Below are 18475 nucleotides of genomic sequence, written 5' to 3'. Positions count from 1 at the left end.
GTCTGAAGAGGCGCCCCTTTCATCTTTAATTACGTACAACTACGATGTGGTTCTACGTCCTACATCAACACAATTTCTAATTCATTCTCCGTCTCTCTCCTCCCCTACTCCAAAATTAGATGATGTAGCAAGACACAAACAAAACAAAAAACTAATAACAACAAACCAAGATGGAACATGATCCATTTCATTTATATGAATACATAAATATTGTGATATAATCTAATTGTCTCATTATATTACTAACGGGAGTAATTGGCATTGTTCTGAGATGTTATAAGTCGAAAAAAGACAGGGAGACAAACTTTGCTTTATTAATATACATAGTTATATAAATCGTTTGTATTTTTAGAATGCCAATTTTTTGTTGGGAATTGGCAATTTAAAGAATAAATTTTCTTTTGCTCAGCTGTTGTCATTATTACTTAAAGCCATACTTGTAAGGTCTTGTTGGCCTGGGAGTAAAATTGAGGATCAATAACGGAGTAATTCTTGGCAATGTCCTTGTTGATTGTCTTTGTTCTTTTTACATGCCCAAAATACACATGATTTTTTTTGCTATATGCAATCACATGTACAATAAAGGTTATCACAGAAACAAAAAAATGAGCTATCACGTGTTTCGGGATTTCAAAAGTAGCCACTTTTTGTTGGTCTGATTGGTATCTTGTGTTCTGCTTTGTTAAAAAATTAATAATTTTACGTAATTTGATTGATAATAATTGATCTAGTCTTATTTAGGCAACTATCTGACTTAATTGTTAAACTTAAATTTTATTAATTCAATGTATTACTTTTGATATGCCCAGGTACACTTAATAAAGTACTATACTAAATATCTATTGGAACTGGTGCTTACATTTTCACTAAGTTATCTAAAATATTGGTGCGGATGACGCAAGCCTTTGAATTTCTGACACTGAGAAACTAAACTTTCTCCTACAAAATAAGTAATATTTTTTGTACATAAATAAAATATCTGTTCTACTAATATTTTTCAAGCCATTGCTTCCTTTGATCGGCAATTTTTCACATCAAAAAGGACTGTAAATTAAAACATGAAAGTGTTTCTGATCCATTGTTTTGCAACTCCCCCCCTAAATAAAAAAATGCGTTCTCACACTTAGTATAATAACTTACAAGATAAAGAATAAATTGTCTCTAATTTAAACGTTGGTTCACACTGAAAATATGGTGAATATTGTGGCAGCTATGTGTGAAGCCTGGGACTTTTATATTCATGTCTTACGCATATAATTTACACTAATGCCGGTATTTGGCAATGCCCGGAAGTAACTAGACTCCAACTAAAAGACCAATTCATCTAAAATATACAAGATAACTGTCCAAGAAATCCTCAGTGTTACTTTCCTTTGTTCATGAGTCTAATCCCACATAACTATTCAATAAAACAATACTTGTATAAATTCATATGATGTCTTTCCTCCTCAAGAGTAATAATAAGAGATTGAGAAAAAAAATATAGCTATGTTGGGATGACTGATGAGTACCTTTGTCTAAAGGAGTGCACACTAATAAAAACAAACAAAATTAATTTTATTATTGAGGAGTTATATTTTATTCCAATCTTAACATATACGCACATGAATTCTGATTCATGAATATACAAATGGGATATGAATTAAAAATACAAACAGGAACAGTGTATGCTTTATCTAGCGATGGTTTTTTATAAGGGAGGGGAGAACCCAGGAACGAAGTTGCACTTAACTTAAAACTTTTGCTAATATCAGGTCCCTATTTTAAGATTTGAGAGGAAATAAAATAATCAATGCTATAAATCGGAGTACCTTCTACATTTAAAATAGCATTGGTGCAGATAAAATGTAATAACTATATTTAAAATCATATATCTTTATTTTGTTATACATTTTAAAATTTACAAAGATATGCAAGGAAGTTTTTTTTTAATTGGAGATGATAAGTGACACACGATTATTGGATAACTAACAAAAAAGAAGACAATGTAAATGCATGAATCGTGTTTCTTTATTTAATTGCTAAACTTAAGATGCCCTCTTTAGCTTTATCATATAGATTAAATGACATACACATTTTAGGTGGGTATATTTCGTCTAAATGCACACACCTCCAATATTTCATATTGATCAGACCATATTTTGCACCCGGTGACTCGTACAGACAAACTTTGCTTTATTAATATATATATATTAAATTTGATAATAACTCTAGGAGTTGTATTATTTTCGTGCAAGACGGTGTTACTCTATCTGCCTTTGCTTACAATCTAATTTAAGTAAGGAATGCTCCCCCCTTGCAGATAAGTCATTTTCATAACACTGATGAGTCATGAAGTGAAAGGAAATAGTGAACAAAATAATAAAAAACCTCATTTGAACATTTACTTAATGTAACTTTTCAATCTTTTCTTTTTTTTCCTTCCTCGATATATAGAATAATATATCTGCCTCATTAACCAATGCATTTAAAGTAATAATGTAATACAATTATTTTATATCTTGAAGAAAAAGAGAAATGCACTGGATTGCGAGTGTATAATATTAAACTGAGTTATGCATTCCATACCCTTTCCTTCTCTTTCGTATTTTAGTTAGGAAAACTTTATAATATGCCTAAAAGTTATTTTTACGAAATGAGTTGACTCTTCTTTTACGCTAATTTAGTCAATTCTTTTTAATATACAGGGTGAACAATGTAAATTCAGAATAACTTTAACGGCTATTTATGAGACTTGTATAGGTTTTGTGATAAAAATTTTAATATTTGCGACAAGCTAAATGCGTTAGCTTTAGATTTTAATAACAATATTTTTTGAGTATCTCGTTGTTCAAGCATGCAAAAGTCAGGAGAATTTACATCATCGAAGCTCACCGCGCAGGGTACTCTGCTCAAGAGATAATTTCCTTCTTCAAATATCAAAAATCAACAGTTTATGACGCAATTAGGGCTTTGATGAGGACGGAAAGACTGAAAGAGAAACTCATTCAACAAGATCTGATAACATCCGAACTAAGAGGTTCAGAGATGGCTTTAAACGATCAATTGCCACTCATCCAGACACGCCAATTGCTAAGCTGGCCAAGGACCGTAACGTGAGCAAAGGGACTATCAAAAATGTCATCAGGATTGACCTAGGTTACTTGTCGAAGGTCAAAGCCTCAAAACATCTGCTAAGACAGCGATATCAAGCCGACCTAATCAGCAAAAGGGGAAACTCTTATTAAACAAATGAAGTGCAAAGGTGGTTACGTACGTGTTTTTTTTCGTAGGAGAAAATCTTCACCATTGATTCCAACCGTAACAGTAGAACCAATAGACGGATCTGTTTGGACCCTGATGAGTCCCAACCAGTCATGAAACAAAGACCCTGGCTTCAGTTATGGTCCTGGCTCTCATTAGCATGGAAAGACAAGTTATGTCCCCCTACTTCTTTCGAAAGGGCCAGAAGGTGACCCAGGAGATCTACTAGGGCGTGCTCAAGGGCGTGGTCATTCCATGGATGAATGAGATCACTGACCGGAAGCTATATACATTCTAGCAAGACTCAGCTCCTGCTCATAAGGTCAAGATTGTCAAAATCTTATAAGAACACCATATGCAGGATTTTTGGCCTCTATTCTATGTGCCAGCCAATATCCCAGACCGTAATCCCTGGGAGGTTTACTTATGGGGTAAGGTGGAGATGATCGCCTACAAGAATAGTAATGCCTCAGTTCCGGTCTTGAATACCTCCATCCTCAACACAATTAAGGACCTGTTTTTGCAAGAGGTAGCGAGGGCATGCAAGGCATTCTGTGTTTCTCGTGCTCGAGAAAAAAGGTTTGCATTATAAAAATTTATTTTACATTTATTTACAAAAAATAATGTTTTTATCTCTTATACAAGTCTCATAATTAGCCGTTAAAGTAATTCCAGATTGACCTTGTCCACCCTTGAGAGTCTTAAGGCAACTTCAACAGCCAAGAAAATACACAAATATTTATTTCTCGAAATATATTTTCAAACCATTACAATTATCGTTGGATTTCTTTAAAATGAGTTCCAGCTCATTTTAAATGGCCACCATCTGCGGCAACTACAGCTCTTCTATGTTCAAAATTACTTATCAAGCTGAATTCTTCGACTTGTTGTCGCATGCAGACAATATGGAGCCTTCATCGACGCTGCAGTAAGAAGTCACACTCCCCTTTTTCCAGAATCGACTAAATGGAGAAGTCCATGAGGCTGAGATCTGGGGAAGAAAGGGGCCACACGTCCTTGGTCGAAAAGTAATGAGTTGTTTGGCATCACTTTTGCAAAGACTTTGCTGTATGTGAAGGTGCTCCTTCAATACCTTTCCCAGTGCCGTTCCTGGTTCCTGGGAAGTACTTGGGACTGTAAATATACAGATAGACTCGTTGAATGATATTGACACCCTCAGTAATGAAAATCAATGGCATCATCCATGTTCCAACCCCAAATCTGGTCGTTGTGGCTGTTTCAAGCCGCCTCTCGGGTAAGCATCTTAAAATGATTGTAACGTGCGTACAAGAATTGAGGAATTTCAGAAACACCTTCGCCTGGGTTAGCCTCATGGCCATTATAACCTTGCTGAGAAGTTGCTTCTTCATACTCATGCCTTCCCTTGCCACTAATACATGGTTTGTCAAACAATACCAGGATCATGAACCATCTTTTTCATAGATGGCTCCTTTTTGCGATTGATCTTCAATCTTGTTGACTTGATGAACCTGGTTGCCCTAATGAACCTCGGGTGTCCACTCCTAGGCCTGTCATCGACACTCCTACTCTACTTGAAACAAACAAAATTAAAAATATATAACCCTTTTAAAAGAAATATACAATTTCCTATACTTATGGGTTACCCGGTACATAAAAAGTATTCATTCATATTACATTGACTTATAAGGCATAATGAAAATAAAGAAATTTGAATAGGTGGTACATCAACACAAAATCAATCTCGAGCAAAAGTTAAGATAAAGAGGAAACACCAATATTTTCACTTCATAAAACCATAGAGCCTAATATTTGATAGCCATATTGTAATTATTTTTAGACTTACTGTAGTGTTTTGCAAACACTACCAACAGGCAGAAGTAACCGACCGGAGCCAAAGGCAATAAAATGACCTATAGATTGGGGATACAATCATACAAGAATATAGTTTATTCATTAAGGGATTAAAACTAAAAAGGACGTGCATAGCCAAAATTACTAAAATGTATAAACATGTTACTTGTAAAATTTACTTAATAAAAGGTACTATCCAATTAAAACAAACCCCTACGTCATTAAATAAAATCACGCAAAAGACACTACATAACACTTACCATACAAGTTTGTTGGATAAGTTATGATACGTAAAATTTTTTGATATAGTTTAAAAACATTATTTTATGTAATTGGCTTATATTGGCTCGATATGGCTACATTCAAATAAAATCTATCAAATTATAATTGTTTTATTGTAACAATAAACATAGACTACTAAACAGAGTTTGTAGCAAACCCAAAGGTTAAATAAGAATAATTTGCATATAGAAGTTGAATATAGTTTGATGAGAGATACACATTTTTTAAAAAATTATTAATCATAGACATGCCTTTTGTCTGGAAAGTCAAAAAGAAGCAGGAAGATTTTGGAGGTGTCTATGGATCAATAGCAATGCGTGCTGATGGGGAAGTGAGGTCAGACTGCCAGACAGATAAGGATGCCATAGCAAATCAGCAAAAAAGTAATAGCCATCCAAATCGATAATGGTCATTGGAAGGGATCTCAACAATTCTGAAAGGCTGATCAGAAAGTTTGGCAGATGATTTGCGATAAAACTCATACAAGATGCAGATGATTTGCGATAAAAATCATACAAGATGCAGAGAGCTGAGCGTTGACCTGGTCGTAACAATTTTTTTCTTTTTTTACCACGTGTGTTTTCCTCGAAACTCACCGGACCTCAAACCAATGGACTTCTTTGTGTGAGTTGGAATTGATTGACACATCAACAGATCCTCCTGAAACACAAAATCCGATTGGATGTCAATAATCAAGGAGGAATTTCGTAATCTGACAAAGGAGACTGGCATCAAAACCTGTTTTTGTACACGATGACAAGTTGAGGCCGCTATCGACGCCGAAGCCAATTAATTGAATAATAATAAAAAAAAATGTTTATAAATACATAAAGATAACATTATTTAATAATAAATAACATTTACGAGGACTGAAAATTTATAAATTATGTACCTATTACAGATTTATCGGTAATCAACGAAATATCTTATCGGCGCATGTCTAATTCATACTTCTTAAGCCTGGAAGTAAAATAAAAACAAGGATATTCAATCATTTCCTTAATGTTTGATATTATATACAATATAATAAATATGTATAAACATCCTTCAAAACTAGTTTGACGAAAAAGAAAAAAGTTGATATCAGCAATTTAAAATGTAGGTTGCTAAAATTAGAAAACATTGACATTGATTCGAATATTACTTGACCTCGTAAAAACAACAACTTTACTCTACTTAGGACCTCCAACTTCCTGAAAATTAATGGAACTACCCAAATATTAATTTAAAAAAAACAACTAATTAAACTATCAATATTGGAATAGTTTGAGTATTTGTTAACTTTTTTGTGGTTTCTTTTAAATTTTTATTAATCCTTCATTTGTAACCATTCTTTTATAATTTATCTAGTAAACATGGTAAAAAATAAAATGTACATAATTATATGGTAAACCATTGAATGTTTATATCGAGTGGTATATCAAAATCTGAATACTTTGAGTAATATACTTCAACTAGATTTAATTTATTCATTAACGATATAATTTCAACAAAAATAATACTATAAATTAATATGTATCTGAGCTTTCTTAATCGTTAATGTAACCGTCATTAGCGGCAATGATGGTCTGGAACCCACTAGGGATGTAGTCCTTTATCATGGCGTCCCAGTGCTGGCTGACAGTGCCTTTGAGGGTATTGGTGTTTGGATGACGCACACTGCAGGTTTTCCCCTGTACAAATATCTAAGAGGTGTAGCTTTGGGTTGGCATCAGGGGTGCAGGAGGTCAAAAGTTTCAAAAAGGAGTTTCAAAAAACTCAAAAAACTCTTTTAAAAGAGTTTTGCATCGGAGGAGAAGGGGTTATTTCATTGAAGGTGTCAAAAGTGGCCTATCCTCCCTCACAAGGCTCTTTAGATAGATATTGGACATTCTGCTGTGAAACTCCTACATCACTTGCATGACCAACGCTCCGAGCTTGCTGATGGCGTACACGTTGGTCCTGTTGACGCCCAACTACATGTAGTGCGTGAATAGAAATTCGTCGATCGTGTTCAGGTGTCGTTTTCTCAACTTCTATGTAAGCTACAGAGCTCAGATTTGTTTAGTTTTGAAAGTATTTGTTTATCCTTTAATACATCGAAATATAAATTAATTTCAATCACTCAAACTTCAATTTATTAATGAATAAGTAAGCGTTCAGATTTCAATAGATCCCCCGGTCATAAATCATTTAAATTTTGAATCATTCTCTAAACTATTCCCTTTAATATACACTCGTAAGTATAAATTAAAATGCTAAAAATATTTCAATAAAAATAATACATTCAGAAATAACTAAATGATATTTAATAAACTCAAACATGAGTTTGAGTTTTGAACAGCATATAACTTTTTATTTATATAATAAAAATATTAATATGAAAAAGGTAGCATCACAAGGAACATTTTTTAAGCAAAATAATTAATTAAATTAACTAAAACTCAATAAAAAATTACTAAAAAAAATAATTATTAATAAACAAGACATTATTATGATGTAAAAAGTATTGCATATTTAACAATTTAAGAGAATCGTAAAAAATGATTATAGATAAAATGTAAATTCAAAGGTAGCTTTTCGTAAATCTTGGTATGTAAAATACCCCAGTTCAAATATTTTGGTTAATCATTTTGCATTTATTCTTAATGGCAACTCGTTTTTGGTTTCCCATAGGTTAGTTACTGGATCTATCATCTGTGTATACTCAATTTATTCGGTAGAACTTTCAATACCATTATCTTAATACCTCAACAATTATCCTATTCAAAGTGAAAAGGTTCTTTGACCTTCAATGTTTCCTGTAAGGGTAAAAGAAAATGACACGTTAGTCAAGAATTTAATTTATCATCGGCATTTTCAATTCTACAAATAAGACACTCTTTAAATGTTTTATATTATCCAAAGTACTTAGAAACAAATTGTCTATAAATTTATTTTATGAAGTTGCAAGATAGATTTATGCTGTCATGTCATTCCTTATTTTTTTAGTCCAGTTCCTATCATTCCTTCAGAGTGACCCTTCGGAATGTCAATATTGGAATTGGTTAACAAAGTAAGAAATAAAATTAAGTGACGTCTTGAAGGACGATACTATAAAAGTTTTAGGACTCATTTGTAGGAATGAACTGAACTACACTGAGACTAAACAGAATGTCTAGTTTGGTCGTCAGTCCTTCATACAGACTGGCATAAACCAATTGACTAGTGTTGTCTTGGTTTTTATATAGGACTACAGATTGCGGACCAGTCCGGTTGCGTCCAGTCACTCTTGTAGGTATTTGAAGAAGATAAAATTCATACTTTGTGACGTCATTGAAAGTGTCTTTCCTTTTTTTAACTGCTCTGCTATATAATAAAATAAAATAAATAAATAGAAATAAAATACATTTGTATTATCATTAAAACACGAATATTTTTCAGAAGGTATGAACGTCGTGCAATGAGCTAAATAAATTATGTATAATATATATATAATTTGGCTTAATAAACCATCGACAGTTTTAGAAAATATGTTTAGGTCCGACACTAGAGGACTGACAGTCCTAAGGACCTATAGGACCGGTCCTAAGAATGAGCTTTATTCGACCAAATAAATAAGGGCCGACAGATCATTAATAGTGACCCACATTTATTGAAGTAAACCGAGTTACTTATTTGTTGAACTTAGATATTTTCCTATGTCTGTATTTGGACTAGTACTTGAATCGACTCTCTGCTTAAAAACTTCAACACGATTCTAATGAATATTCAATACTGGAGCTCGATTATCATAACTCGAATCGATATTATAAAAATACTCTCATTTCACTTCCATAATAAATATGTTGTAGAATACCTAATTATCAATTCCATCTTTTTTTATAGAAAGAGAATGAAAGCCGTGCCCAAACACAAATGTATCATACCACATGTAGGTCTTTGTAAATACATACAATATTTAGATCACTATTTGGTTTCATTAAATTCATATTATTTGTAGACATATTTAGATTAGTTGTGCTCTTTGTTTTCAATTTCAAGGGTAGGGCTATAAAGCAAACATTCTTTAATTGAATGATGTTATTTTATTCAAGCTACGCCAGTCACTAACGTTACAATTTAATTTCATCAACAAGAAAATAGGTAGTTTTATTTGAAATAAAAAATAAATATGTTTTCATGATCATATTCCTTGTTGGGGTTAAGGGGAAGGGGATTGAGCAATACGTATTCTAGGTCCAGCACATAGTAGATCATTGTAACGAAGAGGGGTTTGGAGATTATTAATATGATTTTTGTATGTGGGGAGTGTAAAAAGATTGATAAAAACTTATATATAAATATAGGACAAAAGTTTAGAATTTAGTATTGAAGTTTTTTATTTATTGTGTATATTATTCATATAAAAAATCATTTTTTTGATATTTTTGCAGATTTTCAAATCAAAATGCATCTATAAAGCAACTATTATTTCGTGAGATTCAGCTTATTTTCTTGTTTAGATAAATAAAATAAAAATTATCCAGCAATACCAAATTCTAAACTTTTATTATTTCGGTACATTTTAATATTTATACAGTAGAGAGAATCTGTATTTAATCCCTTTCCAATTTTGAAAGTTTGCCCACGCATAACGACTTTTTATTGGATTGAACTTCAGAAACTAGCTATGCCACTCCCAAAAGCATAATGTGCTTCATTTGAGTCCTTCCTCTATTGCAGGTCTTACTGAATGACTCATTACACTACCCATTTTACCTATCATCCTAATGCAAGGATATTGCTGCCCAAGATTTGCCTTCAACACGGTGAGATCGTGAGAGAAATACCTCCAAAACTTAACGTTTCTACTCCTATGACAAACAGTGGGGATGGTGTTATTGTTGTATAAAACTCAACTCATCCTCCAAATACTTATTTTTATTTATATAATAAATTTCACTATTAAAATCAACCTAGTATTAAAAAAAATAGACCATTATTTTCTTTGTCAGTGAAAAAATTTCAAAATCTCCTTGGTATTCAATACACATTTTCTTCAATGTATATATTTTTAATTTTTTTAAAGTGTCATTCAAACAATGTAATAGATAATAAGGTTATGAAAAAAAATAATAATGTCATTTATTAATAAATGTATCAAATCAAAACATCATTTCAACAATTTAATGCATTTTGTTTTAAGGTATGATCATATAACAAAGAAAAAATATAATCATGTACTCACTGCTAAGTAATACAAGAGAGTGAAAATATCAATAAAAATTGTATTTCAATCCTAATCCTAAGCATATGAACGAACCAATTGAAGTATTAATTACTTGCAAATTTAAAGAGGATTTCAGGATATAGTTTTTAAACTGCGAGGTTATTATATATAGATTGTAGATCTGAGGAAAAAGGACATAATGAAGTTGTTTAAAGAGGCTCATGTGGACTTAACCCATCCCTTAATTTAACAAGGGTCAAAAATTGTATTTTTAATATTTTATGAAACAACAACTTTTTCAATACTCTACCTTTTACAATGCAAGTTTTCCATATGGTTTTATAGCTGTACAATATATGTTTCGGAAGAAATTATTGGCTATTTACTAACATATTGGAGTCGCGCAACCTTTCTCATGGTTGTAGAGGAAATATGATTCTTTTCTCTTATCCACCTACGTACTTTTTATAATAATGTATAAGAAAAACAATATAAAATGTTGAAATTTTATATAGACAAATTACTTACTCTATGTTTACATCTAATATCCTTTGATTCAACAATAAATAAACAACTTTTTAAAAACTTGAACGATGTATTCTTGTTGTTTAGATTAACAACAGAAATCCCAAGGTTCTACAGTTACCATGAACCCTTTCAGACCCACACATAATTGCCAAGAAAATCAACGATAATTTTGGTCAATTTTTTGATATGTTTGATAGGTTTGCCAGAATTTCATGGGACACTGGTGTCCCTTTGGGTGTAAATTACATTTTTTAATTACGTATAAACAAAATAATAAAGCTACGCTTTGGAGTTGAAATCTTCACATTCATTAATTACTTTGATATAATTCTGATGTCTCATTCAAATAAGTAATAATTTTAGCTTGAAAATTTGATTAATATTATTATAACAACTGCTTTACATGTGAAAAATAACGAAGCAATTGCTATCTTGTACCATGTATAAAGCTAAGTTACAAGCCATATAAATGACCAAAGTTATTTTATTTTTTATTTTTGCATGCCGAGTAACTACATCTTTTTTTTTCGCTAAAACTTCAGAAAATGTCGACTATGGTTGCCCATTATAACCTATACATTTTTTCTTTGCGTTTGTCTAGACGATTGGGTTACCTTCTTAACCCTTCTTTAATATTTAATCAGACTCTTGTCAACTACAACTTTGAAGTAAAGAATCGATAATTTACTTGGATATTTAATTTTATAAGCTTTATATCTATTTACACATACTATATCTAGAAGATCAAAGGAGATTCTTACATTAAATGGTGTTGATAACTGAATCTTAGTGGTATGAAGCATTTCTATGATCCATGAGATCGACTTTCCCATGGCTTTGTTGTAGATCATTAAAGTTTTAGGACAAAAAATTTGTGTACCTTGAGTTCAAATAGAAGTGGTTTTACTTTATATGCTTTTTACTCTTATAATCTTTGACATTATCATCAAAGTAAAAATTTCAAAGTATCATAATAACAACGTGAAAACTGGCTTCAGGATTAAATGAAGCATATTTTGCATTTTTGTCGGTAGTAACCTCTTCATCAGCAAAAACCTAAGTATCAGAATCAAATAATAAATTGACAATGTACAAATCTTTTTGAATTATTTATTAAAAATCTGTCAAAAACAAGATTAATATATATATATATTATGCATCAACATAAAAACAATCTTGTACAATAATTATGCCAACGAAAATATCCCATTATATTTTTTACTTTATTTCTTACAAAGAAATCTGAACATTTCATACTCATATTTGATTCATTGATTGACATTTTATTTAAATTTGTGGGGTGAGTTAAGATGCCCTTGAATTATAGCTATAGTTTCAAAACTTTATTTGATTTAATAAACTTCTATTGGCTCCGATATTGTCTTTCAAATAAAATCCGTAAAAATTAAAAAAAGCTATTAGTTAGCTGAATGAAACTTCTGTTCAATAACTGTATTGATTTTTTTCCATGGCAATTTTTACCCGGGTAGTTTTTCGTCCACACCTTGATATATATAGAGTTGGACAATAAAACGTCATGATAGCTAAATTACTCTTCTCCCAAACATTCTTCAAATTGTCGGGAATAAAACATTCGTTTTCGGTTTATTTTATTTTGTAAATACTGACTGGACGTATTTTAGGTATCACTGATCAGAAGTGAGAAAAAGTCCTTATATTGAATACCCCACTTGCAGTGTCAAGTCTTTACTCACAAGTCTAACCTCTAAAATATTTTAATTTCTTCCAGTTCACTTCTTCACAAAAAAATAATACTTGAAGAGCATATTACATCTTGCAAAAAAAAAAAAAGGATAAATTCCAGTTCAAGTCGAGTTGTATGTTTTTGATTGCGTGATGAAGTCGAGTCCAAATCGAGCTAAAAATACCGTGTCAAGTTACCTCGGGGTAATAATAACTAAGAAATAGCAATTAAAAGAAGTACTATTTTGGAATGAAGTATGTTTATCAGTATACAGATGTATGAATCCTAGAACGTGTTTTAGCTCTACTTGAATCACATTTAAATTCATATAAAGTTATCATGAAATATATTTTTTACAAAATAAATAAAAAAAAGATTCAATTAAATTCCAAAAATAAAAATCTTGCCAACACAATTAGAATAAAATCCCATTTTATGAAATGACTTGAAAAATGAGCATACTTGTTTCTCTTTTTTTGATAGAATAAATTATGGATACGTGTAATTAAAAATGACGTTAACAAATGATTGCTTATAAATTTAATTTAATAAATGATTTGTTAAAAAAATATTCTCTATTTCCTACTTAAATATTTTATAAAAAGTTGGCAGAGTAGTAGCCAAATATTTGCATATTTCACAGGCCGTGAAAAAAACTATATTGTTATTTATTTTTATACTTGATTTATATAGTTTTTAATAATTTTTTATGTGTTTGTTTCGGAACTAAAACAGTACATTATGATTTAGTGTTATTAGTAACTCTTAGAGGTGCAATAATAATATTTTGATTAGATTATTTACAAAAACATACAGTGTTTCTACTTTTTAATGTTGTTAAAAATAGTTATTCTTTGTTGCTTTTTATCAATCAATTTCTTTTTGCTGACATTTTTATCTATAAAATTAGTATATTTCATTTTCTATCACCACCAAATTTGACTTTATTTGCAAAAGAAAATAAGTTATATAATAATTCATATATTATACTTATGTAATTAAATAAGTGCAGTTTTCTACTTTCATTTAATCACCCTGTGATTGACCATCAAAGTTAAGAGGGAAGCAGGCCTTTATAAAAGTGTAAAAACCTACACGAATTCTTGTTCAAAAATCCTTGCTGTATAACTTGAAACCAAAAAAAAAAAAATTTTTTCTTATAGAAGACCATCACCGTCACTGAAAATCAATGAAATATCAATCACGATCTACTGTGTCTTCAGTTTGAGCATTGACAAAGATAATGACTTGTTGCATTCAATAAGAAAAATAATGCACAGATTAAACTTAAGTTATTAATCTATAATTGAAGTTAAAATTTTATGTGATTAAATCAACAAATTATGTATACCTACATGTTCAATGTACATCTGTGATAATATATTAGGCAGGAATGACTCACAAGCTTAAATACATTTTGAAAGTAATATCAAAATCATATTATTTAAACAATTTAAATGAATAGAAATATATATGGATCGGTTCATTTAACAGTTTGTAAAGATATGGTATTAACTTCATCTTATAAAACTCTTATAGCTCTTCTCGAATAACGGAAAACATATTTATAGCTATGATTGAATTGACAAATTAATAGCACCGATAGATACAAAGCAGATAGTTTATAAATTTCTTTCCTCATATAACCTTTTTTTATCTGTGGTCAAGCCTTTAATATATATTCAATAGTATAAATATAGTATATCTTAGATTAAATAATATTGTATCCAAAAAGAAAACTATGGAATTTAATATTTTCATATTACGTTCCTTCAATTTAATCGATTTATACTTGATTATGATCAAAAATTGCCTTTGAATCAATATTAGTTTATGTTTTTTTAACTAGATGATTAATACTTATACTTCCACCTTCAATTTTACCTTATGATGAATCACTTTGAAGTATTTATGCTAATAAAACGCAAATTGGTAATTGAACGCTTCCTTCTAAATGAGAAAGTATAATATTTTGTATAATGGAAATTACCTTATTTATTGCAACTTCTAATATATTTGACATTTTTTTTCATCAATATTTCAAATTAGAATATTGTAAGATTTACTTCAAGATTAATAGCTCACCATTTAAAACCACACATAGACTGAAAGAATAAGCGTAATAACAAAACTTAACTAAAATTGATCCTGATAATTGATATATGAAAATAAAATATAATTATGTCAAATTTAAATTGATTGTTCGTATTTATTTTACTAATTGGGATATAACCTTTTATTTTTTATTGTTAAGGGTTAAAATTGATTTAAAGTACATTTGGTTATCAAAAAATACTGCATATTTTCTTTAAATAAAAGAATTAAAAAAATTTATAAAATTTGAATATAATAGCAATTTATTATTTAATATATTTACTTGAAGAAGATTTCTAGGTCATATGCAGTAAATGTAATAATATAATGTTTACTTTTGATTAATCTGTACAATTCCATCCTACCTATTAAAAGGAACATTAAAAAAAAACTATATTATGTTTTTGGAAAGTGTAAGAAAGACACTCCATATAATCTGTGGCAACATCTACCAGAAGTTTTCTGGAACGTTACACTCTGATCAATATGAGTCTATGAAATGTAATTTAGAAACTCAAAGAAACTTTTTCACGAGAAAGTTTGCTGAAAATGAATCTGTCACTGTTACAAATTACAAAACAGAACGATTATTCGGCCCGCTATCGTCATTCTTCCTTTTATCTGACACACAGTAAAAAAAAAAAGAGAAGTTTGGTTACCCCTGTAATAGATTAACTAATTAAATTTTTATATATTGTTATGAAGTTTTCAATTTCCCTAACTTTTTTTATTTGTGTCTATAAAAAAATTACCAGGACCTTTCAATTTGTCAAGAACCAAGTGTTTGGATTTTAACGTCGCACCCGATATTTAGTTGATGTGTCTCCTTGATTTACAAAGTTGAAAAACAATTAACAACAAGAATGGGCGTACTCTTTACTTAATGCCATTATCCTTTTAAAACTTGAAGTGCATTCCTCAGTGTATAAAACAAGTTCTTCAATGAGATTCATTTAGTACGTTTAATCTGTTATATTAAAAAGGAAATGCCGTTTTTACATTTTCCGGAAATATTTTTTTTGAAAATAAAATAAAAAGGTATGACGCAGATTAGAAACTAAGAAATTATTCCTGTATGGTTTGGGATCAAAAATTTTGGTCTATTTAATTGCATTTTTGTGCATTTTATGAGTAAAATTTTACAGGATTATTTTTTAATAACCTTTCTTTTGATGCATTTTTTGTTTTGAAACAGTCAAGAAATCAGTTAACATGAGGGAAAAAGACGTCGTGTATCCAACTTACTGGATGCATATATGTAGTATGGTGTTTAAAAAAACGGTTTGGTATCTTAAAACATGTGTTGTTTTATTATTAGATCTTTCAATATATAACTAACATTTAAAAAAAAACACGGATATCTTTAAAATTTATACAGCCCTGAAGACTAAAAGATTTACTCAATTTTGAAGGGAAAAATTGCTAAAAAATTTATGGTTTGAGCAGATGAAAACTTTATATTTCAGTAAAAAATCTAATTCAATAAGCTGTACAAAAATTCCCTATTCAGGCCAACTTATTTCTGTGATAGAATCCTCAACCTTACCAACAATTGATTAAGGTTTGAAAAAATTTCACTTTATAAAACTTGTTTCAATACACTATAATCAAATACTAAGCAAGGGAAGTTTATATCTGAAGCAAGCTGGAGTTATTATCGATAAAGTCAAATTGTTTTGGAAAAGGTCCAACCTACCAACAGTTACAAAACATCGTGCCAAGTACAAACTTATCATATAATTCAAGGAATGACAAGCTCTAAATAAATAGAAAGAAAGGACATCAAAAGTTCATATACTTCTATCTTATTCTAACATCAATACTCCTGGATAACTTTTGTGGGGCTTCACTTAGAGAATCACAACTTCATCCCACACCAAACTGTCGATAGCCTCCGAGATATAGGTTTCCTTTTGCTGACCAGAAATAATTTGCTTCTGACCCCTGTACATATAACTATTATTCTTCTAATCCACATGCAAACATTTATTTATTAATTTCTGTTTATATATTGTAAAGAATAATATATTCAATAAAATATTTACTGAGGTGCTGCAATACTTCTCTTGGTTGCAATAACAGCTGTCTATAAAGGGATAATTATATGAAGGACTGGGTGCTGGGCTATATTTAACTGGACAGTAATGTTTCTTATATTCAAGTTTTACGATTCAAGGAAGGTAGGACAAATGTGTCTCTGGGATATTTTTAGTTCCTTTGTCATATTGTATAGTAAATCCTAATCAATTCTTCTTTTTTTTTGTGCTTGTTTAAAGATTTAGTTTTTACTCTTAATTTAGATTAATATTTAGTTTTCCAGGAAATATCACATATTATTATAATTATTATTTTTTATTTGTGTAATGGAAAAATTAGGTGTACAATACTTGATTTTCAACCAAGATATAAAACTCATATATCATTTATAATCAAAAGTGAAATATTGTAGTACAAAAATGGCTAAAGATACTAAACTAAAAGATCTTGAATCTGCTTATAGTTATATTATCTATGTTGTACACGTCTATTCAAATTATATAAAACTTGAAGTTGAATTAGACAATCAAGCAAATTTATATTGAAAATCCATCATTTGCTTTAATTGCATTTTTAATAAAGGATTAATTTGTTCGACAATTCAAGATTAATGAAATTATGTCAATAGTAAAAACATAAACCGTACATCAAGTTTTTAAAAAAAGATGAAAATTCCAAATTCATATTCGTAAATTTTTTTTTTTAAATAATTGATTGTTATGCTCATAATAGAAATTTTTGTCGATAAGTGAGAATTTCCACCATGGCACCTTAAAATAGGCTATTTCCTCCCACGGCTAGTTTTAAGGTATAAAAAAATATTCAAATACACTTTTAATAAATTTGGAGCAATTACATAGCATGTACATAACAAAACATTATTATTTATAGATATTACTTAGGGGTAAAATTTCAAATAATATTCTTGAAACTAAACTTTAAAAAAACTTAGTTAACAATTTAAACATAAATATTCCGAAAATCACGATAAATATTCATTAGAGTTACATCATTTCTATTTTAATATATCTCTTTGATACCATGAAACCAATGGAAGATATTGGATTTCTTCTTTTCCAAAATTCCGGTATTTGACACCCTGATTTATTTATTTTCATAGCTAGTGAAACATAATGGTTACAAGCTACCAAGAGGATATCTTACAACTCATCTTCCCGAATATGTAGAGAGATATTTGCGACGATGACTTTTCTTTAAACCATAGCAAAATTCAATTTTTTGAATCGGAGTCATATTTTGAATCTGTATAAATTATAATATAATGTAACAGTAAGTGATTAAAAATATTCCAGCATTGAAAAGATAAATTAATCTTAATTTATCTAAAATACAGTTTCAAAAAATGTGTCTGATATAAAAATATTCTTCTTTTTTGAAATATCAAAATCGGCTCGATACTGATAATTATACTGATACATGTATAAATACAATTAAAATGTTGAAAACCCTGATATTTGAGGTTTCATTTGAAAAGTAATAATATTTCGAAACTCAATTATTTATACATTAATTAGGTATTGGAATCAGCTCCATGCTACAAAAAAAAATTAGCTTAAATATTC

Source organism: Lepeophtheirus salmonis, chromosome 14 (genome assembly GCF_016086655.4).
Source record: "Lepeophtheirus salmonis chromosome 14, UVic_Lsal_1.4, whole genome shotgun sequence".
Classification (NCBI taxonomy): domain Eukaryota; kingdom Metazoa; phylum Arthropoda; class Copepoda; order Siphonostomatoida; family Caligidae; genus Lepeophtheirus; species Lepeophtheirus salmonis.
The sequence above is the reverse complement of the archived record's forward strand: the minus strand, read 5'-3'. Positions refer to the sequence as shown.